At 41.8% G+C, this 22,460-nt stretch overlaps 1 long non-coding RNA gene across 1 annotated transcript; it reads left to right on the top strand.

Moving 5' to 3' along the window:
• Positions 1-554: 554 nt before the first annotated feature.
• On the top strand, positions 555-1,239 carry LOC150103517 (uncharacterized). Its single transcript, XR_016548813.1, has 2 exons — positions 555-840; positions 1,160-1,239. It is a non-coding gene; the product is annotated as an uncharacterized LOC150103517 (long non-coding RNA).
• The last annotated feature ends 21,221 nt before the right edge of the window (positions 1,240-22,460 follow it).

Raw genomic sequence — 22,460 nt, 5'->3', positions numbered from 1 at the left:
TCGGATCAATCATATTCAATAAATTATTTTCTTCTGTTCATCCATTTTTATTATTTGCATTTGTTCATAATGAATTACTGAAATAATGAGACTGCTTTTAGCACATTATTTCTGACGGTTCAATAATCATGTGATTATATATCGACCACTGTCATCACTTTATGCCATAAGTAGATCATTTTCTTTATCCGAACATTCAACTAGTATAAGTCATACAGCCATTTTGAAGTGGAAATAAGAAATATATATGTTCGTCCTATTTAAATATTTCTGTATTTATTAATATTAATGATTAATGTTAATAAATACTGTATTTATTAATATTACCTCTCAAGTAAATTGTACACATAAGGACAATAATATATTTTGTGACAAATAGTTCAAGATGGATTGAATTAATATCATAATAATATTAAAATAAATAAATAATACATAAAGAGATAAATAAATAATAGTAATAAATGAAAAATTGAATAATTAAGCTTATTTATTTATTTCTAGGTTTTTCTAGCGGGTTTGTTGGCTGCAGTTGCCCTGTCTGTGGCCACATATTATCCTTATCATGTAGGAGTGTACTATCCCTATCATAGGAGAGTTCATTATCATTATCCTCGATATGGCCATTATCATTATGGAGTTCACAAAAATAACAGCGATGAATATCCAGCGTCCAATCACACGTATCATCCAAAGCGGTATTACAGGACAAAATATTATCCAGTATATCGCTATAGATATCGTAGACCATACTATAGATACAGATATAGATATCCAGTTTCGTATTACGGATACAAATATTATCACCATTAAAAAAGAAATAAAGAGAGAGAGAGAAAAAAAGTAAGTTTTTATTTTGAAAGAAATTAAGAATTTCTGATTCCAATTTTAGATATATAATATTTTATGAATATATTATAAGGAATATTATATTGTGGCGAATAATAAACACTGAGTTATCACAGCATATAACTTATCAAGAATAGTAGATATTAATTATACAAAAATTAATTTAGTTGCTTTATTAATTAAATTCGAATGCATAATTAAATTGTATTTAACAACTGAAGTTAATTCATGGAATAAAGTATTTCATAATAAGTGATCTATAATATAGCTGTTAATATTCATAATTATAACAACCTTTTCTTTTTTTTTTTAGGTCAAAAGAAGAGAATGTAAAAAAAAATTTTTTTATTTTTATTTTTAAAGGCTACATATAAATATACTCACAGGTAGCGCCACTTGGGCTTAAGTTATAGCAAAATGTAATATTGTTCATGAATAAAATTCGTCTGTTCATAACAGTGTTGGTTTCAATAAAAATGAAAAAAAAAAAAAATTCTAATTTCTAAATTGCCAGTCTTAACGAGTAGATGTCGCTTCTCCTCTGTACTCAAATTATACATTCGGATTCCACCTTAGCATGGATGTTTGTGAATGTTCTTAGATGGTAGATGATTATCATCGCTCAGTTCAATAAACCATCGTTTCCCCCTTTTATCAGAGACCTGAAGTAAATTTAAAAAAAAAAGGTTATTTAAATTAAGGGATATTACATCCCATATTGTTTCATAGCCGAATAAGAAAAACTCAAATTTAGTAAAAAAAAAAAAGTTTTTCTGTCACAGAGTTTTCGGACCACATTAGTCCACTGAAGAACAAATTGAATAGATTTATAGCCTTTCAAAACAGAAATTCATAGAAAACATATTCTTCATATATTTTTTACGGATTTATTATAAAAGTAATTTTAAAATTAAAATTTTAATATTTTTTTTATTTTTAATTATTAGTATAATAAATTGCTTCTACACCAGAAATGTCATTGGATGTTGTCAGTACAAGTAGCGTGAATGAATTCAAGAATAAGCCAGGGGGAAGGATCAATCGACCGTGAGATGCGGTGATTGATTCATTCAATCCAATACCCTTGGAGGGTAACGGAGACAATGTTGTAGCCAATGAAGTTCTAACTGAGGCTCGGCTATTGCTGTTACCCTCCTGCCATGATCAGAGCTTTAATAGCTCAATAACACCTTATCCCTACACTGTCCTCTACAGATAACGGGGAAGATGAAAAGCATTCTTGCTTCGCCCCTTTAAGCCAGTCCTTATAAGGACTATAAGAATAAGCCAGGGTGTAGGGTGGAACAATCGACCGTGAGATGCGGTGATTGATTTTATATGAGATGCCCATATAGGGTAACGGATGGCAATGCTGAACCAATGAAGTTTAACTGAGGTTCGGCTGTTGCTGTTATCCTGGGTTAATGAGTTCGCTCTCTTAGGTTTTGCCCTAAGGGAGCACTTTGAGTCTCCGGGGAAGGTGTTCTCCGGCACGGCCCGCTGAGGGGTACTTGCCGGTGAATTATTTTCCTCGGAATATGAGCGGTTCTGCTCGGTACTCGAGTTTCACTGAGTAGAACCAACGCTGAGATTTGGACGGTCTTTCGCCCACGAATGAGTGGCCTAGAGATCGTCCGATATTTTTGAGATATCACCTTTACTTACACATACGGTAGATTGGTTCATTAATGCCCTTGGGGGTGATGGATAGCAACGCAAAGCTGTACCAATGAAGTTTAACTGAGGTTCGGCTGTTGCTCTTATCCCCTTGGGCGACGAGTTTTTGAGTTCGCTCTCTTAGGGTTTTTGCCTTAAGGGAGCACTTTGAGTCTCCGGGGGAGGTGTTCTCCGGCACGGCCCGCTGAGGGGCTTTGTCGGTGAATTATTTTCCTCGGAATTTGAGCGGTTCTGCTCGGTAATCGAGTTTCACTGAGTAGAACCAACGCTGAGATTTGGACGGTCTTTCGCCCACGAATGAGTGGCCTAGAGATCGTCCGATATTTTTGAGATCGAACCTTTACTTACATAGTCGATTGGTTCATTAATGCCTTTGGGGGTGATGGATAGCAATGTTAAAGCTGTACCAATGAAGTTTAACTGAGGTTTGGCTGTTGCTCTTACCCCCTTGGGCGATGAGTTTTTGAGTTCGCTCTCTTAGGGTTTTTGCCTTAAGGGAGCACTTTGAGTCTCCGGGGAGAGTGTTCTCCGGCTCGGCCCGCTGAGGGGCTTTGTCGGTGAATTATTTTCCTCGGAATTTGAGCGGTTCTGCTCAGTGGTTGGGGAGCCCGTCACTGAGTGGAACCAACGCTGAGATTAGGACGGTCTTTCGCCCACTATGGAGTGGCCTAGAGATCGTCCGTATTTTTGAGATTTCACCTTTACTTACATAGTCGGTAGATTGGTTCATTAATGCCCTTGGGGGTGATGGATAGCAACGCAAAGCTGTACCAATGAAGTTTAACTGAGGTTCGGCTGTTGCTGCTACCCCTTTGGGCGAGGAGTTTTTGAGTCCGCTCTCTTGGGGTTTTTACCTTAAGGGAGCACTTTGAGTCTCCGGGGAAAGTGTTCTCCGGCACGGCCCGCTGAGGGGCTTTGTCGGTGAATTATTTTCCTCGGAATTTGAGCGGTTCTGCTCGGTAATCGAGTTTCACTGAGTAGAACCAACGCTGAGATTTGGGCGGTCTTTCGCCCACGAATGAGTGGCCTAGAGATCGTCCGATATTTTTGAGATTGAACCTTTACTTACATAGTCGATTGGTTCATTAATGCCCTTGGGGGTGATGGATAGCAACGCAAAGCTGTACCAATGAAGTTTAACTGAGGTTCGGCTGTTGCTCTTACCCCCTTGGGCGATGAGTTTTTGAGTTCGCTCTCTTAGGGTTTTTGCCTTAAGGGAGCACTTTGAGTCTCCGGGGAGGGTGTTCTCCGGCACGGCCCGCTGAGGGGCTTTGTCGGTGAATTATTTTCTTCGGAATTTGAGCGGTTCTGCTCAGTGGTCGGGGAGCACGTCACTGAGTGGAACCAACGCTGAGATTAGGACGGTCTTTCGCCCACTATGGAGTGGCCTAGAGATCGTCCGTATTTTTGAGATTTCACCTTTACTTACATAGTCGGTGATTGGTTCATTAATGCCCTTGGGGGTGATGGATAGCAACGCAAAGCTGTACCAATGAAGTTTAACTGAGGTTCGGCTGTTGCTCTTACCCACTTGGGCGATGAGTTTTTGAGTTCGCTCTCTTAGGGTTTTTGCCTTAAGGGAGCACTTTGAGTATCCGGGGAAGGTGTTCTCCAGCACGGCCCGCTGAGGGGCTTTGTCGGTGAATTATTTTCCTCGAAATTTGAGCGGTTCTGCTCAGTGGTCGGGGAGCCCGTCACTGAGTGGAACCAATGCTGAGATTAGGACGGTCTTTCGCCCACTATGGAGTGGCCTAGAGATCGTCCGTATTTTTGAGATTTCACCTTTACTTACATAGTCGGTGATTGGTTGATTAATGCCCTTGGGGGTGATGGATAGCAACGCAAAGCTGTACCAATGAAGTTTAACTGAGGTTCGGCTGTTGCTCTTACCCACTTGGGCGATGAGTTTTTGAGTTCGCTCTCTTAAGGTTTTTGCCTTAAGGGAGCACTTTGAGTCTCCGGGGAGGGTGTTCTCCGGCACGGCCTGCTGAGGGGCTTTGTCGGTGAATTATTTTCTTCGGAATTTGAGCGGTTCTGCTCAGTGGTCGGGGAGCCCGTCACTGAGTGGAACCAACGCTGAGATTAGGACGGTCTTTCGCCCACTATGGAGTGGCCTAGAGATCGTCCGTATTTTTGAGATTTCACCTTTACTTACATAGTCGGTGATTGGTCCATTAATGCCCTTGGGGGTGATGGATAGCAACGCAAAGCTGTACCAATGAAGTTTAACTGAGGTTCGGCTGTTGCTCTTACCCACTTGGGCGATGAGTTTTTGAGTTCGCTCTCTTAAGGTTTTTGCCTTAAGGGAGCACTTTGAGTCTCCGGGGAGAGTGTTCTCCGGCACGGCCCGCTGAGGGGCTTTGACGGTGAATTATTTTCCTCGGAATTTGAGCGGTTCTGCTCAGTGGTCGGGGAGCCCGTCACTGAGTGGAACCAATGCTGAGATTAGGACGGTCTTTCGCCCACTATGGAGTGGCCTAGAGATCGTCCGTATTTTTGAGATTTCACCTTTACTTACATAGTCGGTGATTGGTTCATTAATGCCCTTGGGGGTGATGGATAGCAACGCAAAGCTGTACCAATGAAGTTTAACTGAGGTTCGGCTGTTGCTCTTACCCACTTGGGCGATGAGTTTTTGAGTTCGCTCTCTTAGGGTTTTTGCCTTAAGGGAGCACTTTGAGTATCCGGGGAAGCTGTTCTCCGGCACGGCCCGCTGAGGGGCTTTGTCGGTGAATTATTTTCCTCGAAATTTGAGCGGTTCTGCTCAGTGGTCGGGGAGCCCGTCACTGAGTGGAACCAATGCTGAGATTAGGACGGTCTTTCGCCCACTATGGAGTGGCCTAGAGATCGTCCGTATTTTTGAGATTTCACCTTTACTTACATAGTCGGTGATTGGTTCATTAATGCCCTTGGGGGTGATGGATAGCAATGCAAAGCTGTACCAATGAAGTTTAACTGAGGTTCGGCTGTTGCTCTTACCCACTTGGGCGATGAGTTTTTGAGTTCGCTCTCTTAAGGTTTTTGCCTTAAGGGAGCACTTTGCGTCTCCGGGGAAGGTGTTCTCCGGCACGGCCCGCTGAGGGGCTTTGTCGGTGAATTATTTTCCTCGGAATTTGAGCGGTTCTGCTCAGTGGTCGGGGAGCCCGTCACTGAGTGGAACCAACGCTGAGATTAGGACGGTCTTTCGCCCACTATGGAGTGGCCTAGAGATCGTCCGTATTTTTGAGATTTCACCTTTACTTACATAGTTGGTGATTGGTTCATTAATGCCCTTGGGGGTGATGGATAGCAATGCAAAGCTGTACCAATGAAGTTTAACTGAGGTTCGGCTGTTGCTCTTACCCACTTGGGCGATGAGTTTTTGAGTTCGCTCTCTTAAGGTTTTTGCCTTAAGGGAGCACTTTGAGTCTCCGGGGAGAGTGTTCTCCGGCACGGCCCGCTGAGGGGCTTTGTCGGTGAATTATTTTCCTCGGAATTTGAGCGGTTCTGCTCAGTGGTCGGGGAGCCCGTCACTGAGTGGAACCAATGCTGAGATTAGGACGGTCTTTCGCCCACTATGGAGTGGCCTAGAGATCGTCCGTATTTTTGAGATTTCACCTTTACTTACATAGTCGGTGATTGGTTCATTAATGCCCTTGGGGGTGATGGATAGCAACGCAAAGCTGTACCAATGAAGTTTAACTGAGGTTCGGCTGTTGCTCTTACCCACTTGGGCGATGAGTTTTTGAGTTCGCTCTCTTAAGGTTTTTGCCTTAAGGGAGCACTTTGAGTCTCCGGGGAGAGTGTTCTCCGGCACGGCCCGCTGAGGGGCTTTGTCGGTGAATTATTTTCCTCGGAATTTGAGCGGTTCTGCTCAGTGGTCGGGGAGCCCGTCACTGAGTGGAACCAATGCTGAGATTAGGACGGTCTTTCGCCCACTATGGAGTGGCCTAGAGATCGTCCGTATTTTTGAGATTTCACCTTTACTTACATAGTCGGTGATTGGTTCATTAATGCCCTTGGGGGTGATGGATAGCAACGCAAAGCTGTACCAATGAAGTTTAACTGAGGTTCGGCTGTTGCTCTTACCCACTTGGGCGATGAGTTTTTGAGTTCGCTCTCTTAGGGTTTTTGCCTTAAGGGAGCACTTTGAGTCTCCGGGGAAGGTGTTCTCCGGCACGGCCCGCTGAGGGGCTTTGTCGGTGAATTATTTTCCTCGGAATTTGAGCGGTTCTGCTCAGTGGTCGGGGAGCCCGTCACTGAGTGGAACCAACGCTGAGATTAGGACGGTCTTTCGCCCACTATGGAGTGGCCTAGAGATCGTCCGTATTTTTGAGATTTCACCTTTACTTACATAGTCGGTGATTGGTTCATTAATACCCTTGGGGGTGATGGATAGCAACGCAAAGCTGTACCAATGAAGTTTAACTGAGGTTCGGCTGTTGCTCTTACCCCCTTGGGCGATGAGTTTTTGAGTTCGCTCTCTTAAGGTTTTTGCCTTAAGGGAGCACTTTGAGTCTCCGGGGAGAGTGTTCTCCGGCACGGCCCGCTGAGGGGCTTTGTCGGTGAATTATTTTCCTCGGAATTTGAGCGGTTCTGCTCAGTGGTCGGGGAGCCCGTCACTGAGTGGAACCAATGCTGAGATTAGGACGGTCTTTCGCCCACTATGGAGTGGCCTAGAGATCGTCCGTATTTTTGAGATTTCACCTTTACTTACATAGTCGGTGATTGGTTCATTAATGCCCTTGGGGGTGATGGATAGCAACGCAAAGCTGTACCAATGAAGTTTAACTGAGGTTCGGCTGTTGCTCTTACCCACTTGGGCGATGAGTTTTTGAGTTCGCTCTCTTAGGGTTTTTGCCTTAAGGGAGCACTTTGAGTCTCCGGGGAAGGTGTTCTCCGGCACGGCCCGCTGAGGGGCTTTGTCGGTGAATTATTTTCCTCGAAATTTGAGCGGTTCTGCTCAGTGGTCGGGGAGCCCGTCACTGAGTGGAACCAACGCTGAGATTAGGACGGTCTTTCGCCCACTATGGAGTGGCCTAGAGATCGTCCGTATTTTTGAGATTTCACCTTTACTTGCATAGTCGGTGATTGGTTCATTAATGCCCTTGGGGGTGATGGATAGCAACGCAAAGCTGTACCAATGAAGTTTAACTGAGGTTCGGCTGTTGCTGTTACCCCCTTGGGCGATGAGTTTTTGAGTTCGCTCTCTTAAGGTTTTTGCCTTAAGGGAGCACTTTGAGTCTCCGGGGAAGGTGTTCTCCGGCACGGCCCGCTGAGGGGCTTTGTCGGTGAATTATTTTCCTCGGAATTTGAGCGGTTCTGCTCAGTGGTCGGGGAGCCCGTCACTGAGTGGAACCAATGCTGAGATTAGGACGGTCTTTCGCCCACTATGGAGTGGCCTAGAGATCGTCCGTATTTTTGAGATTTCACCTTTACTTACATAGTCGGTGATTGGTTCATTAATGCCCTTGGGGGTGATGGATAGCAACGCAAAGCTGTACCAATGATGTTTAACTGAGGTTCGGCTGTTGCTCTTACCCACTTGGGCGATGAGTTTTTGAGTTCGCTCTCTTAGGGTTTTTGCCTTAAGGGAGCACTTTGAGTCTCCGGGGAAGGTGTTCTCCGGCACGGCCCGCTGAGGGGCTTTGTCGGTGAATTATTTTCCTCGGAATTTGAGCGGTTCTGCTCAGTGGTCGGGGAGCCCGTCACTGAGTGGAACCAACGCTGAGATTAGGACGGTCTTTCGCCCACTATGGAGTGGCCTAGAGATCGTCCGTATTTTTGAGATTTCACCTTTACTTACATAGTCGGTGATTGGTTCATTAATGCCCTTGGGGGTGATGGATAGCAACGCAAAGCTGTACCAATGAAGTTTAACTGAGGTTCGGCTGTTGCTCTTACCCACTTGGGCGATGAGTTTTTGAGTTCGCTCTCTTAAGGTTTTTGCCTTAAGGGAGCACTTTGAGTCTCCGGGGAGAGTGTTCTCCGGCACGGCCCGCTGAGGGGCTTTGTCGGTGAATTATTTTCCTCGGAATTTGAGCGGTTCTGCTCAGTGGTCGGGGAGCCCGTCACTGAGTGGAACCAATGCTGAGATTAGGACGGTCTTTCGCCCACTATGGAGTGGCCTAGAGATCGTCCGTATTTTTGAGATTTCACCTTTACTTACATAGTCGGTGATTGGTTCATTAATGCCCTTGGGGGTGATGGATAGCAACGCAAAGCTGTACCAATGAAGTTTAACTGAGGTTCGGCTGTTGCTCTTACCCACTTGGGCGATGAGTTTTTGAGTTCGCTCTCTTAGGGTTTTTGCCTTAAGGGAGCACTTTGAGTATCCGGGGAAGGTGTTCTCCAGTACGGCCCGCTGAGGGGCTTTGTCGGTGAATTATTTTCCTCGAAATTTGAGCGGTTCTGCTCAGTGGTCGGGGAGCCCGTCACTGAGTGGAACCAACGCTGAGATTAGGACGGTCTTTCGCCCACTATGGAGTGGCCTAGAGATCGTCCGTATTTTTGAGATTTCACCTTTACTTACATAGTCGGTGATTGGTTCATTAATGCCCTTGGGGGTGATGGATAGCAACGCAAAGCTGTACCAATGAAGTTTAACTGAGGTTCGGCTGTTGCTCTTACCCACTTGGGCAATGAGTTTTTGAGTTCGCTCTCTTAGGGTTTTTGCCTTAAGGGAGCACTTTGAGTCTCCGGGGAAGGTGTTCTCCGGCACGGCCTGCTGAGGGGCTTTGTCGGTGAATTATTTTCCTCGGAATTTGAGCGGTTCTGCTCAGTGGTCGGGGAGCCCGTCACTGAGTGGAACCAACGCTGAGATTAGGACGGTCTTTCGCCCACTATGGAGTGGCCTAGAGATCGTCCGTATTTTTGAGATTTCACCTTTACTTACATAGTCGGTGATTGGTTCATTAATGCCCTTGGGGGTGATGGATAGCAACGCAAAGCTGTACCAATGAAGTTTAACTGAGGTTCGGCTGTTGCTGTTACCCCCTTGGGCGATGAGTTTTTGAGTTCGCTCTCTTAAGGTTTTTGCCTTAAGGGAGCACTTTGAGTCTCCGGGGAAGGTGTTCTCCGGCACGGCCCGCTGAGGGGCTTTGTCGGTGAATTATTTTCCTCGGAATTTGAGCGGTTCTGCTCAGTGGTCGGGGAGCCCGTCACTGAGTGGAACCAATGCTGAGATTAGGACGGTCTTTTGCCCAGTATGGAGTGGCCTAGAGATCGTCCGTATTTTTGAGATTTCACCTTTACTTACATAGTCGGTGATTGGTTCATTAATGCCCTTGGGGGTGATGGATAGCAACGCAAAGCTGTACCAATGAAGTTTAACTGAGGTTCGGCTGTTGCTCTTACCCACTTGGGCGATGAGTTTTTGAGTTCGCTCTCTTAGGGTTTTTGCCTTAAGGGAGCACTTTGAGTATCCGGGGAAGGTGTTCTCCGGCACGGCCCGCTGAGGGGCTTTGTCGGTGAATTATGAATTATTTTCCTCGGAATTTGAGCGGTTCTGCTCAGTGGTCGGGGAGCCCGTCACTGAGTGGAACCAACGCTGAGATTAGGACGGTCTTTCGCCCACTATGGAGTGGCCTAGAGATCGTCCGTATTTTTGAGATTTCACCTTTACTTACATAGTCGGTGATTGATTCATTCAGTCCAATACCCTTGGAGGGTAATGGATGGCAATGCTGTAGCTAATGAAGTTCTAACTGAGGCTCGGCTATTGCTGTTACTCTCCTGCCATGATCAGAGCTTTATTATTTATTTAATTGCTCAATAACATCTTATCCCTACACTGTCCTCTACAGATAACGGGGAATATGAAAAGCATTCTTGCTTCGCCCCTTTAAGCCAGTCCTTATAAGGATAAGGAGAATAAGCCAGTCCTTATAAAAGAATAAGTCCAAGGGGGAGGAATCCAATACTCTTGGAGGGTAATGGATGGCAATGCTGTAGCCAATGACGTTCTAACTGAGGCTCGGCTATTGCTGTTACCCTCCTGCCATGATCCGAGCTTTAATAGCTCAATAACACCTTATCCCTACACTGTCCTCTACAGATAACGGGGAATATGAAAAGCATTCTTGCTTCGCCCCTTTAAGCCAGTCCTTATAAGGACTATATAAGGATATAAGAATAAGTCCGAGAATCTCCCTTGGAGGGTAATGGATGGCAATGCTGTAGCCAATGAAGTTCTAACTGAGGCTCGGCTATTGCTGTTACCCTCCTGCCATGATCAGAGCTTTAATAGCTCAATAACACCTTATCCCTACACTGTCCTCTACAGATAACGGGGAATATGAAAAGCATTCTTGCTTCGCCCCTTTAAGCCAGTCCTTATAAGGACTATATAAGAATAAGTCCGAGACTAAGTCCTTTTTAGGGCTTCCAGGGTAACAAATGGCAATGCTATAGCCAATGAAGTTTTAAACTGAGGCTCGGGTATTGCCGTTACCCAGCCATGACCAGAGCTATTAGCTCAATAACACCCCATCCACACAGATTTTCTTCATTCAGATGATGGGATAAAGAGTCAAGGACTCAGTCCATCGCCCAGTTCTTTTAAGAACTATTAAGAATAAGTCCGAATGACAGTGAGTGTTGATGAATGAGTGTGGTTTTTGATGAGAACGGACGTGTTACTTTAGACTGAGCCTGATTACATTGCATACAAGGTTTCTCAGTAATCTCGCATTGCACTGGTGCTAACACAGTTTGATTCCTACTGCCTCCCCCTCTGCACGAAAGGTGCAAGAGGTCAAATGGCCGGCAGGCCTCACCCGCAATGAGGACCAGTGGTGGTATGAAGGTTTTATAGGGAGGTAGGTTTTTAACTGTGGCCAAGTGAGATATTGATACTCCTTTTCCCAAACTCGTAGGTTCTAAGAAGACTTTGCTAGTAGACTAACTTAGTCTACAGGACATTTGCTGGCAGGCTTCAAGCCCTGCGGGATCATATATTGCTAGTAGTCCGTCTAGGTCTACAGGATACTTTGCTGGCAGGCCCCCAGCCCTGCGGGATTATTATACTGCTTTTAACCCATCTCTGCTGGCAGGAAATCGCCACTTTGAGATGGACAACATCAAAGATCACATTCAGTTCCTTAACAAGGAGCAGTCTCTAGAAGTGCTCAAACTTATAATAAACAAATTAGAAACTGACTGGCCAGGATTCATAAAAGAGTACATTCAATCTAATGATGGAGAGGAGGAGGAGAATGAGATCTCACAAGAGAATCTCATTGCTGCTCTGTCACCCAAATCCCCCTGTCAAAACATCTCTCAAGGGGAGCACTCTTACAAAAGAAGAAGAATCATAGAAGACCAGATGGATGAAGACACATGTACATTAGAAGTCCCAAAGAACACTGAAAAGGTTCCACCAGTAACACTAAGGGACAAGAACAAATGGACCACTGTCACAACAGCCCTTAGGGAACACAGAATTGCATATTCCTGGGCAAAAAATCAAGATGAAGGAGTCAAAATCCAAACAGCCTCAGTCACTGACTACAGACAGCTGACAAGACTAATGGATAACAAAAGTCTCCCATATCATACTTTTGCTTTACCCAGTGAGAAAAATCTCAAGGTTGTGCTTCGCAGAGTGACCGAGGGTGTCACCTGTGAAGAAGTCACCACTGATCTTATGAGTCGGAACCTAACACCAGTGAAAGTGAGCAGGAAGCTCAGGGCAGATAAAAGACCAATGCCACTGATACTCGTAGAAATTGATAAGACACAGAAAGAGATTTATGAATTAACAACGATATGTGGCCTCAGAATTTCTACTGAACCACTAAGGAAGAAGTCGACAGCTGGGCAGTGCCATAGGTGCCAAATTTTTGGCCATGCCCAAAAACTCTGCAAGGCAAATTACAAATGTTTAAAATGTGGCGAGGGCCACCAGACAGTCATGTGTACAAAACCAAGATCCACTCCAGCTAAATGCGCAAATTGTGGAGGACCTCACCCTGCAAACTACAAGGGATGCATTACACACCGAAATAACCGAGGGTTACAAAAAACTACCCCTCCAACACAATTCAGCGATGCTCAAGTCAGCCGTGCTAATCACACCCCAGCCCAAACTATCAGTAGCCCAACAACTCAAGAAAGGAAACGAATGCCTAAAACTTATGCAGAGGCAGCACAAACAAAGGCTACTCCATCTCATGACCATATAGGCTCAAATCTAACATCAGTACTAACTGCCTCACTAGCTACCATGTTACAAGAATTCAGTATGACGAATCCTTCACCGTCCTCCACGAAAAGATTCCTACAAGGTACCCACTCAATTCTGACAGCCCTCAACAATGAATAGAAGAAAATTCCATCCCAACTCTCTCATGATCACGGCATGGAATGCCAACGGACTCAGCAATAAAACCCTAGAACTACAAGAGTTCTCTCACAGGCATAATCCTGATCTAATACTGGTAAACGAAACACATCTCAGGCCAGCTAATAATCCCAAATTACGGAACTATACTATGTACAAAACAGATAGACTAACCGGAAGTGGAGGAGGAACAGCTATATGCATTAAAAACTATCTAAGCCACAATGTTCTGACCAATCCCCAAACCAAGAACCTAGAGATAACAGGCATTGAAGTTAATACCAACAACGCTGGCAACATCAAAATCTATGCTGTATATAATCCACCCAACATTCCATTGCTGGTATCCGATTTGGACTCCATTCTCGGCTTCACCGACTCCATCATCATGGCTGGTAACTTTAATGCCAAACATACAGCCTGGCATAGCTCCACAATCAATGACAAAGGTCGAATTCTAAACCATTACGCAACGCAAAATTCTATTGTTGTAACTGGACCCACAGAGCCCACCCATCATAGCTCAACTGGAAGTTCAGATGTACTTGACATAGTTGTCCTCAAAAACATCAGATACCAATACCAGCTGGAAGCAATAAATGAACTTTCATCAGATCACAACCCTATTCTGCTTCAACTTGGTACACAAGAACAATTCTCCTTTCCCCACTCTTTCATATCTTGGGACAAACTCTCCAGAATCTTTCCTGATCACATTGGCCTAGTCCCTACTATTCACACTAAAGAGGAGATAGAAATGGCTGCAAACAAATTTACCAATCAAATCAAAAATGCAATAAAGGCAGTTACCCAAACCACAGTTTTTCACCCTAGTGGACGGATCCTCGAGGAAATTATGGATTTAATTAGATTGAAAAACAAAGCCAGAAAGCGGTATCATAACACAAGAGCCCCTCAAGATAAAGCAAATTTGAACAAATTAAACAGACAAGTACGTGAAGCCCTCCAGACACATCGAAACCAAGAGTGGGAATCTAAGCTAACAAAATTAAACCCTGAGGACAACTCCATATGGAAGTTTCTGAGAACCTTCCGCACCAAAAGGCAGCTTTTACCCCCAATTCAAACCTCGAAAGGAATAGCTCACAATGATGGGGAAAAAGCAGAGGCTCTAGCCGACAGCTTTGAAAGTCAATGCAACTCCTCATATGAAAATTTGAACATCAATCTTATCTACAAGATTCACCACCGAGTTAGGCAGGCCATAACAGAACAAAAAGATGATCTAGAATCTCTCACACCCACTTCTCCAACAGAAGTTATAAACATTATAACCCACCTAAACAACAATAAAGCTCCAGGCCCAGATGGAATTACAAACAGAATAATTAAACTACTCCCAGAAAAGCCATTGTACATCTAGTCAACATAATTAATGCCATCCTCAGATTCCAGTATTTCCCTTTAACATGGAAAATAGCAGATGTCACACCAATCAAAAAGATTGGAAAAAACGCTCAACTCCCTGAAAACTACAGACCTATCAGTCTTCTGTCTAACCTTGGAAAGATTGCAGAAAAAGTAGTCCTTATTAGAATTCAATCACAAACGGACCAAATACATATAATCCCAAATGAGCAATTTGGATTCAGAAAAAACCACTCCACCGTTCAGCAGATCCACAGGCTGATCGAATACATTTCCGAAGGCTTCAACCGGAATCTTCATACAGCTGCAGTCTTTTAGATGCTGCAAAGGCTTTTGATAAGGTGTGGCATCAAGGTCTTCTCTACAAGCTACATTCAATATACCTATTAATCTAGTTAAAATAATTCACTCTTACCTCAGAGATAGATACATGCAAGTCAAAATAAATGAAACTGTATCAACTAGACGCAAGGTTCTGGCGGGAGTGCCGCAGGGCTCACTCTTGGCCCCCTTGCTGTTTTCTATCTATATTGCTGATATCCCTCAAAACCCAAGCTCAACAAACACTGCATTATATGCTGATGACACTGCATTATTAGCAAGATCTCTCAGCCCAAAACTGGCTATTAAGAGACTCCAAAGCAGCATTCACACGCTGGAAAGATGGTTTATGGACTGGAGAATTCAAACCAATCCACAGAAGAGTTCAGCCATACTGTTCACTAGAAAAAAGCCTCAAATCAAGGAAGATATACATTTACTAGGTGTTAAAGTCCCATGGCAGAATAGAGTCAAATTTCTTGGAGTAATTCTGGATAAAAAACTACAATTCACCAACCATATAGAACACATAAGTTCAAAGACGTCTAAAGCAATAGCGCAGCTCTACCCCATGATCAACAGAAAAAGTAAATTCGATACTCAGAACAAACTGCTCATATACAAGATGGTAATATGCCCAGTCATAACTTATGCACTCCTGCGTGGAGTCACACTTCGAAGACAAATATTCAGAAGCTGCAGAGAATACAAAACAAATGTCTGAGAATGAGTTTAGATGCTCCATGGTTTATAGAAACTCCCAAATTCACAGACGTCAACATTCCCTACATCACAACTCATCTTCATGATCTAGCTGAAAAGTTCTTCAATAAGACAATTAATCATCCTAACCCACTGATCAAGCAAGCTTCAGACTATAATGAAGCAGATTTCTGCAAATACAAGAGACCAAAGTCAATTCTATGCTCAGCTGAACAGAGTTAATCTCACTGCCCTTTCAGGGTGAGCTTAAAGCTCAATAATTCTCCACCCAAAGAACTTTCCTTTTCAGATGGAGGGGAATATGAAAAGCATTTATGCTTCACCCATCAAGTCAGTACCGTTATGCGTTAAAAATAAGTCCAATTAGGAATAATTCCAAACGAACAATTTGGCTTCCGCCGTATGCACAGCACAGTGCAACAAATACACTGATTAGTGAAGCATATCACTCAAGGATACAACTGGAACCTTCACACAGCTGCAGTTTTTTTTTTTTTTGGATTCATTCAATCCAATACCCTTGGAGGGTAATGGATTGCAGTGCTGTAGCCAATGAAGTTCTAACTGAGGCTCGGCTATTGCTGTTACCCTCCTGCCATGATCAGAGCTTTAATTGCTCAATAACACCTTATCCCTATACTGTCCTCTACAGATAACGGGGAATATGAAAAGCATTATTGCTTCGCCCCTTTAAGCCAGTCCTTATAAGGATAAGCTGCAGTTTTTCTGGATATTGCCAAGGCCTTTGATAAGGTATGGCATCAAGGATTACTCTACAAACTCATTCAGGCCAACATTCCAACAAACCTTACCCGTCTAATAAAATCATACCTCACTGACAGATTCATGCAGATAAAAATAAATGGCACCATCTCAACTATGGGCCAAATCCTGGCAGGAGTACCACAGGTATCTCTATTAGCTCCTTTACTATTCACAATCTACGTGGCTGACATTCCACAGAACCTGAGGACTACCATCACAGCCCTATATGCTGACGACACAGCCATAATGACAAGATCTCTCCACCCACACCTGGCGATCAGTCGTCTCCAGGATACCATCACAAAGCTAGAGAAATGGTTCTCCGACTGGAGGATACAATTAAACTCCGTCAAAAGCTCAGCTATACTATTCACCAGACGCAAAGCCTTCATCTAAGATGATATTCGACTGCTCGGAAAAAAGATACCATGGCAGACAGAAACCAACAACCTTGGAGTACAGCCAGACAAAAAGCTAAATTTCAACAGCCATATCAAGCTCATAGGCACAAAGACATCCAGAACCATAGCCCAACTCTATCCCCTGATCAATCGCAACAGCAAATTGGATACACGCAACAAGCTGCTACTATATCAGATGGTAATACGACCAGTAATCACATATGCATCCCCGGCATGGAGTCACACATCCAAATCTAATATCCGGAAACTACAGAGGATACAAAACAAATGCCTGCGGATGATCTTGGATGCCCCATGGTTCGTCAGAAACACGCAGATCCACAGAGAAACCTGAATCCCTGACATCCGTTCTCTCCTTCATGACCATGCCGAAAAGTTCTTCAGCAAGGCACACTCACATCCCAACCCACTAATCAGACAAGCTTCCAGTTATAGTGAACATGACTATTGCAAACATAAAAGATCCAAGGCAATCCTGCTTTCAGCAGAACAGAGCTAACTCCATAGTTCACAAAGTGCGAGCCTAAGACTCACAACCCCCCCCCCCCCCCCCCATCAAGCCTCTCGACACAGATAAAGGGGAAAATAAAAAGCATTTTATGCTTCACCCAGCAAGCCAGTAACGTTGTTGTTGTTGTTGTAAGAATAAGTATGATAGCTGGTGATTGTAGTATGTAGCCTCCCTCGATGAGCCCCTGACTACCTGAAGTAATATGGGATATATTCCGTAGGCATTTAACTGAGAACTAAAAGTCTTCTAGAAAAAAATAATACAAATATTGCTGTTATACCAGGTGGTTTAACTTCTATATTGCAACCATTAGATGTCTGTTTGAACAAACCATTTAAAGATCACATGCGAGAAGAGTAGAATAATTGGATGTTGACTGATGAAAAATTATTTTTGTTCTGGAGTCAGGGATCCTTACTGAAACTTAGACTCCCTGGAGATCTCTCTGAAAACAAACCGAAGTAAATTAAAAAAAAAGTCTTTAGATCACCCAAGGTGATAAGTGCATTGCGCTGGCAAAATTCACTTACTGAAAACAAATTTAACCAATAATTGTCTATTAATTCCACTTATAATTTATCCTTTATCCAATTCATGGCCCTTAAGAACTTTTTGCTCTATTTTAAAATACATTCTATATTTTTTATAATAATGTACGGCCATATTGGATAAAGGGAATGAATACATTGTGATATTGTTGGATTAAGATAGTTCATAAGATACCACATGAAAGACTGTTGCAACTAGACAATATGGGATTGAAGTATAAACTGTTGGCTTGGATAATTGGCTGACGTACAAATATCAGAAAGTGATATATCGGCGAGGGTGAATTTGCCAGATTTAAGGTGACCAATAGCGCACCAAGAATCATTTCTTGGACCATTGTTCTTTAATCCATACATTAATAATATTAGAAACTACTTGAGAGAAAAATTTCAATTTGAATGCTACTGAAATACATCACTTACAGAATATTTAAATCGAATCGAACTGTAGGCAAATGATAATGGCTCTCGATTGTGTTAGTAAGGTTACGTGCTTTGGCATGATGATATTTACAACTGCATTTTATATTGGTGGGATTATGCTTGGAGAAACTGATTAGGCCAAGGTGCTTGAAGTTATGGCAGATAGCAACTTGAAGTTCAGTGTTCACATAGCAGAAATTGCAAATACAACTCGGAGGATAATTGCGACGTTCAAACGTTTATTGACATGTAAAAATAAGGACGTCAGTAGTATACCAGGCACTAAGAACCAGATCCAGATCAAGATAAGATAAGAAATCGTGACGTGATTGTTTGTTCAGATGATGACGTTATTGTGGGCATGACGTCAGTTTTAAATGTTTGGAATTTCCCTGAGGGCACACGTGTCAGTGACGTCAGGTCTTGTGTTTTGGTTCGCATATGGAATTATGGGTGATGTTTAGAGATAAGGATTCGTGTTGTGATTGGTAGGGCACTATGAATCAGATCAAGATCAAGATAAGATAAGGAATCGTGTCGTGGAAGTGTGTTGTTATCAGATGAAGATAAGTGATGTAATTCGTTAGTTGTAAATAAACGACATTATTGTTTTGAATGGAAAAAGAAGATATATTAGTGGATAAGGATTCGTGTCGTGATTGGTGGGACACTATGAACCAAACAGGGGTAGGATGAATGGGGGATGCGACGTCAGTGTCTTGGATGTGTATTGTTATGAGGTATAGATAAGTAAATGGTCTGCATATGGCATTGTGGGTGATGGTAGAGATAAGATAGAGTATGGAATGTTTGGAATTTCGCTTCCTGCCCCCCTTCTGTCAGGGACTTCACTTGGTGTGTTTGGTTCGCGTATTGCCTTGTGGGTGTTTTTAGAGATAAGGAATCGTGACGTTATGCGTTTGGAAATTTCTGGGGAACATGTCTCGGTGACATAGCGTGATGTTTTGGTCTGCCTATGGAATTGTGGGTGATGTTTTTGAGATAAGATATCTTGGAATTTTCCCAGGTTGACACACATCCATCATTGTCTTCAAAATTAGTACTTCCATCTATTGGTTGCCTATAGATGGAAGTACTAATTTTGCAATATAGTTTAGGGTATTTCTTTCCTGCTAAATAATATGGGAATTCATAGAGTAGAATAGAGTCTAAATGGCGGCAGCGTTTAGGATTTTCTGAATAATTTAATTATATACTGGTGTCCCTCAAACACACACTTTTTTTTCTCATATACATAACCAATCCAAATATTTTGATTTGTCTACATTAGGATCTTAAACTTCATTACTTTTGCTAATTAAAGTTACCTTTTTTCACAAATTGTTTTGACTATTGATATTTTCAGTTTACAGTCAAGAGAAAAACCAAATGGCATTTAAAAAAATTAATTAAAATAAACAGAGACTAAAATTGATAAATTTTGTATGTAGTCTAGAAATTCTAATGATAATTTAAATTATTTACAGCTTTCCAGAATGGGGATATCTTGGAACTATCGAGGTTTTCTGGCTATTCCAAATTGTGGATTTCTAACGTATATTCACAACACAAAACACAAAAACAGAAGGTCTGAAATGCACTTGACTCTTTTTCCTTATAGGTTAATATGCACTTCGTTTCTTTCCTTCACTCAAGGTGGCACTGTGTCATTTCCCGTAGCCAATTTGTTGTCCCTACTTGTGAACATTTCTGACTGGGGGGGTTGGAATTCTTCTGGTCTTACTTGAGGGTTTGATAATACTTCCCACATGACAATCCAAACTTCACCATTTTCATGACTTGCATCCTCCCTTTGATGTTTTGCGTGGTGTTATCAGTTCGGGGTTTGAGTATGAGAAGGAAATGTTTTCAGATAACTCAAACATTGTCAATAGGTAGCACTAGACAATTTTCTAAAATAATTAATCACAGGATATCAGTTTCCCCAGTTTATTTTTAAACCAATACATATAATTCTAATAAATAAATTGTGTGAATTTCTTTTCCCCATACACTCTAGGTTTCCAAATCTGTTATCTTAAACCGTGTCATTTCTCTTCGCTTTTTTGTTGAGCCTACTTGTGAACTTTTCTGACTGGGGCATTTGCACTGATGTTCATTTATCTTCAAGATGTCTGACTCATTTCTGCTCATTGGTTTTCGCTCTCTTTCAGACACTATGGAAACGTTAGTATCGACATTTGTAAATCATTAATCATTTCATTTCACAGATGTATTGTGGTATTCTTCAAAGGTAAAAACAGATCATTCTTGGCTGTTAAACTATGGTTTTTACAGTAGAGGCAACAATTTTCCATTAACTCAACATATCTTTTCCTGAAAACGATTCGCCAGTGACCGACAAATTCGCATCTCTAGAAGCGTAGAGATGCGATTTTTTTACAATAATTAAACAGAATTGCATTATGGTATAATGTTATGAATTTATATATCAATTTGTAATCACAATAACTGAGTAAAGTTTCACTGTGGAAAATGCAACAACAGCACACAAATCTTTGTTCATTACATTACAAATGCATATTTTATATTTTATATTGCTCAAATATTAAATCACCAAATGCTAACAGTCACACTTTAATTCCAAAACTCTGATCTTACTTACTTATGTAACTGAAATTTATTTATTTTTCTTTCGTTAGCATTAGTAAATTAAGTAACAAAAATGAGACAAACAACATTTCTTTGCATTTCTAACTAAAAAAAAATTAAGACATTAAACCTAACACGTGTCTGAAAGCAGGGTTACCACAGTTCTTGAAAACAATATGCAACAACGACAACCATCAAAAAAAAGAAGAAAGAAACAAAGAAAAATTTTAAAGTAAAATAAAACATTTACCTTCAAATAAATATTTATGATCACCGCAAGCAAGAAATTCATCAGCTTTAAAAAGTCTTGAAATTCATACCCATATTGTTTTCATCATTTGGTATCATTTAAATGAAGAATGGGTATGGCTATTAAGTTCGTTAATCTTTTTTGATTTTTCTCTTCCAATGGCGAGTATTATTTGATATTTGCATGTTGAATCACTTGTTATCTGCATGCTACAATAACTTTTTATTTTCTACAACAAAATTTTTAAGAGTTTAGTAACATGATGGGTTAAAATATCTAATGTCTCTCTGTGAATAACCAAATTCTAATAGTCGTATTGTTAGAATTTGGTATGACTGTTTTTTTTTTGTCTGGTGAGGGGATCTACAGATGTAGTAACAAAATTGTTCACTTTTCAGTTCATTTGTACTTTATTCACATAACTACAATTCCGTTATTTGCTTTGGTCTCTGTTTTTAATTCCCCCAACACTAGAATGTATGGGTGATAATCCTGTGAAATAAGTTTCGAATCGCACTCAAGTCACTTGATTTATCTGCACACTATGCAATACCTCTTTCCAAAAGCATTTAAAAGTAAACGTTATGTTTTCACGTTTTTGGCATACAATTTCATTTAAATCAAGAACAGGTCTCCCTATTATCCTTGTTAATGTTTTTGATTTTTCTCTTCTTTTGGCGAGCAATATTTGATATTTGCATATTGATTCTATCATCCAATTTCTCAGTTTGTCCAGAGATAGTGAACCAATTTCCCACTTCAGCTGATGGTTATATTTTATTAACCAAAGATTCTGTTTTTTAACTCTTTCGGGTAATTCATTCCAAATACAAGGTGACTTTGTCAATGCATATCTTACAATAATTCCATCAGAAATACAAATTTCTTTTGTAAATAAATTTGAAGTCTTATTCAAAAGAAACTAAACATCAATTATACCAATGATAACTGAACATTCGTATTTTTTGAGGGTAAAATTTATGAGCAGTTTGCTCGCCCTGAATGGGAATGGAGATTATGCATTGCTAAGGGAGGCTAATATAGCTTTTGGTCTTCTATATTTGAATATGTCCGTGGCCTCGTATGCTGCAGCTTGCTGAACCAAATCGTTGAGGTGTGTGGACATCTTTAGAAAAAACGTGGATGCTAAGGATTGTAGAAAAGCGAAAATATAGGGAATATTTGTATCTCTATGAAGTTGATTGTTTCTAACATACCACGGGGCATTCAGAATCATTCTCAAGCACTTGTTCTGCACTCGTTGTATCTTGATGATGTTAGTATTAGAGGTGTGGCTCCAGGCTGGAGCTGCATAAGTGATTATAGGACAAATCGTCATCTGGTATAGCTGCAATTTGATTCTGTTGCTGAGCTTGCTATTTCTATTAATTAGCGGATAGATCTGAGCTTTGCGTACGTAGACTTGATGTGTTGGTGAGAGATAGCTTTTTGCTGAGAATTACACCCAGGTAATTTGTTTCTGTCTGCAGGGAATTTTATTATTGAATAGTAACACATCTCCTGCAGGAGACATTGGCCTTTTTGAGAAAAGAACGGCTGAGCTTTTCTGGGGGTTGACTTCCATTCTCCATTTGAAGAACCAATCCTCCAGCTTTAGAAGGTTTTTTTGAAGCTTTCTGGTAATGAAATG

This window comes from Typopeltis vanoorti, chromosome 9, assembly GCF_054136105.1.
Source record: "Typopeltis vanoorti isolate ZY-2024b chromosome 9, IOZ_Tvanoo_1.0, whole genome shotgun sequence".
Taxonomy (NCBI): Eukaryota; Metazoa; Arthropoda; class Arachnida; order Uropygi; family Thelyphonidae; genus Typopeltis; species Typopeltis vanoorti.
Note: the sequence above shows the minus strand (reverse complement) of the source record. Positions and strands in the feature narration are given on the sequence as shown.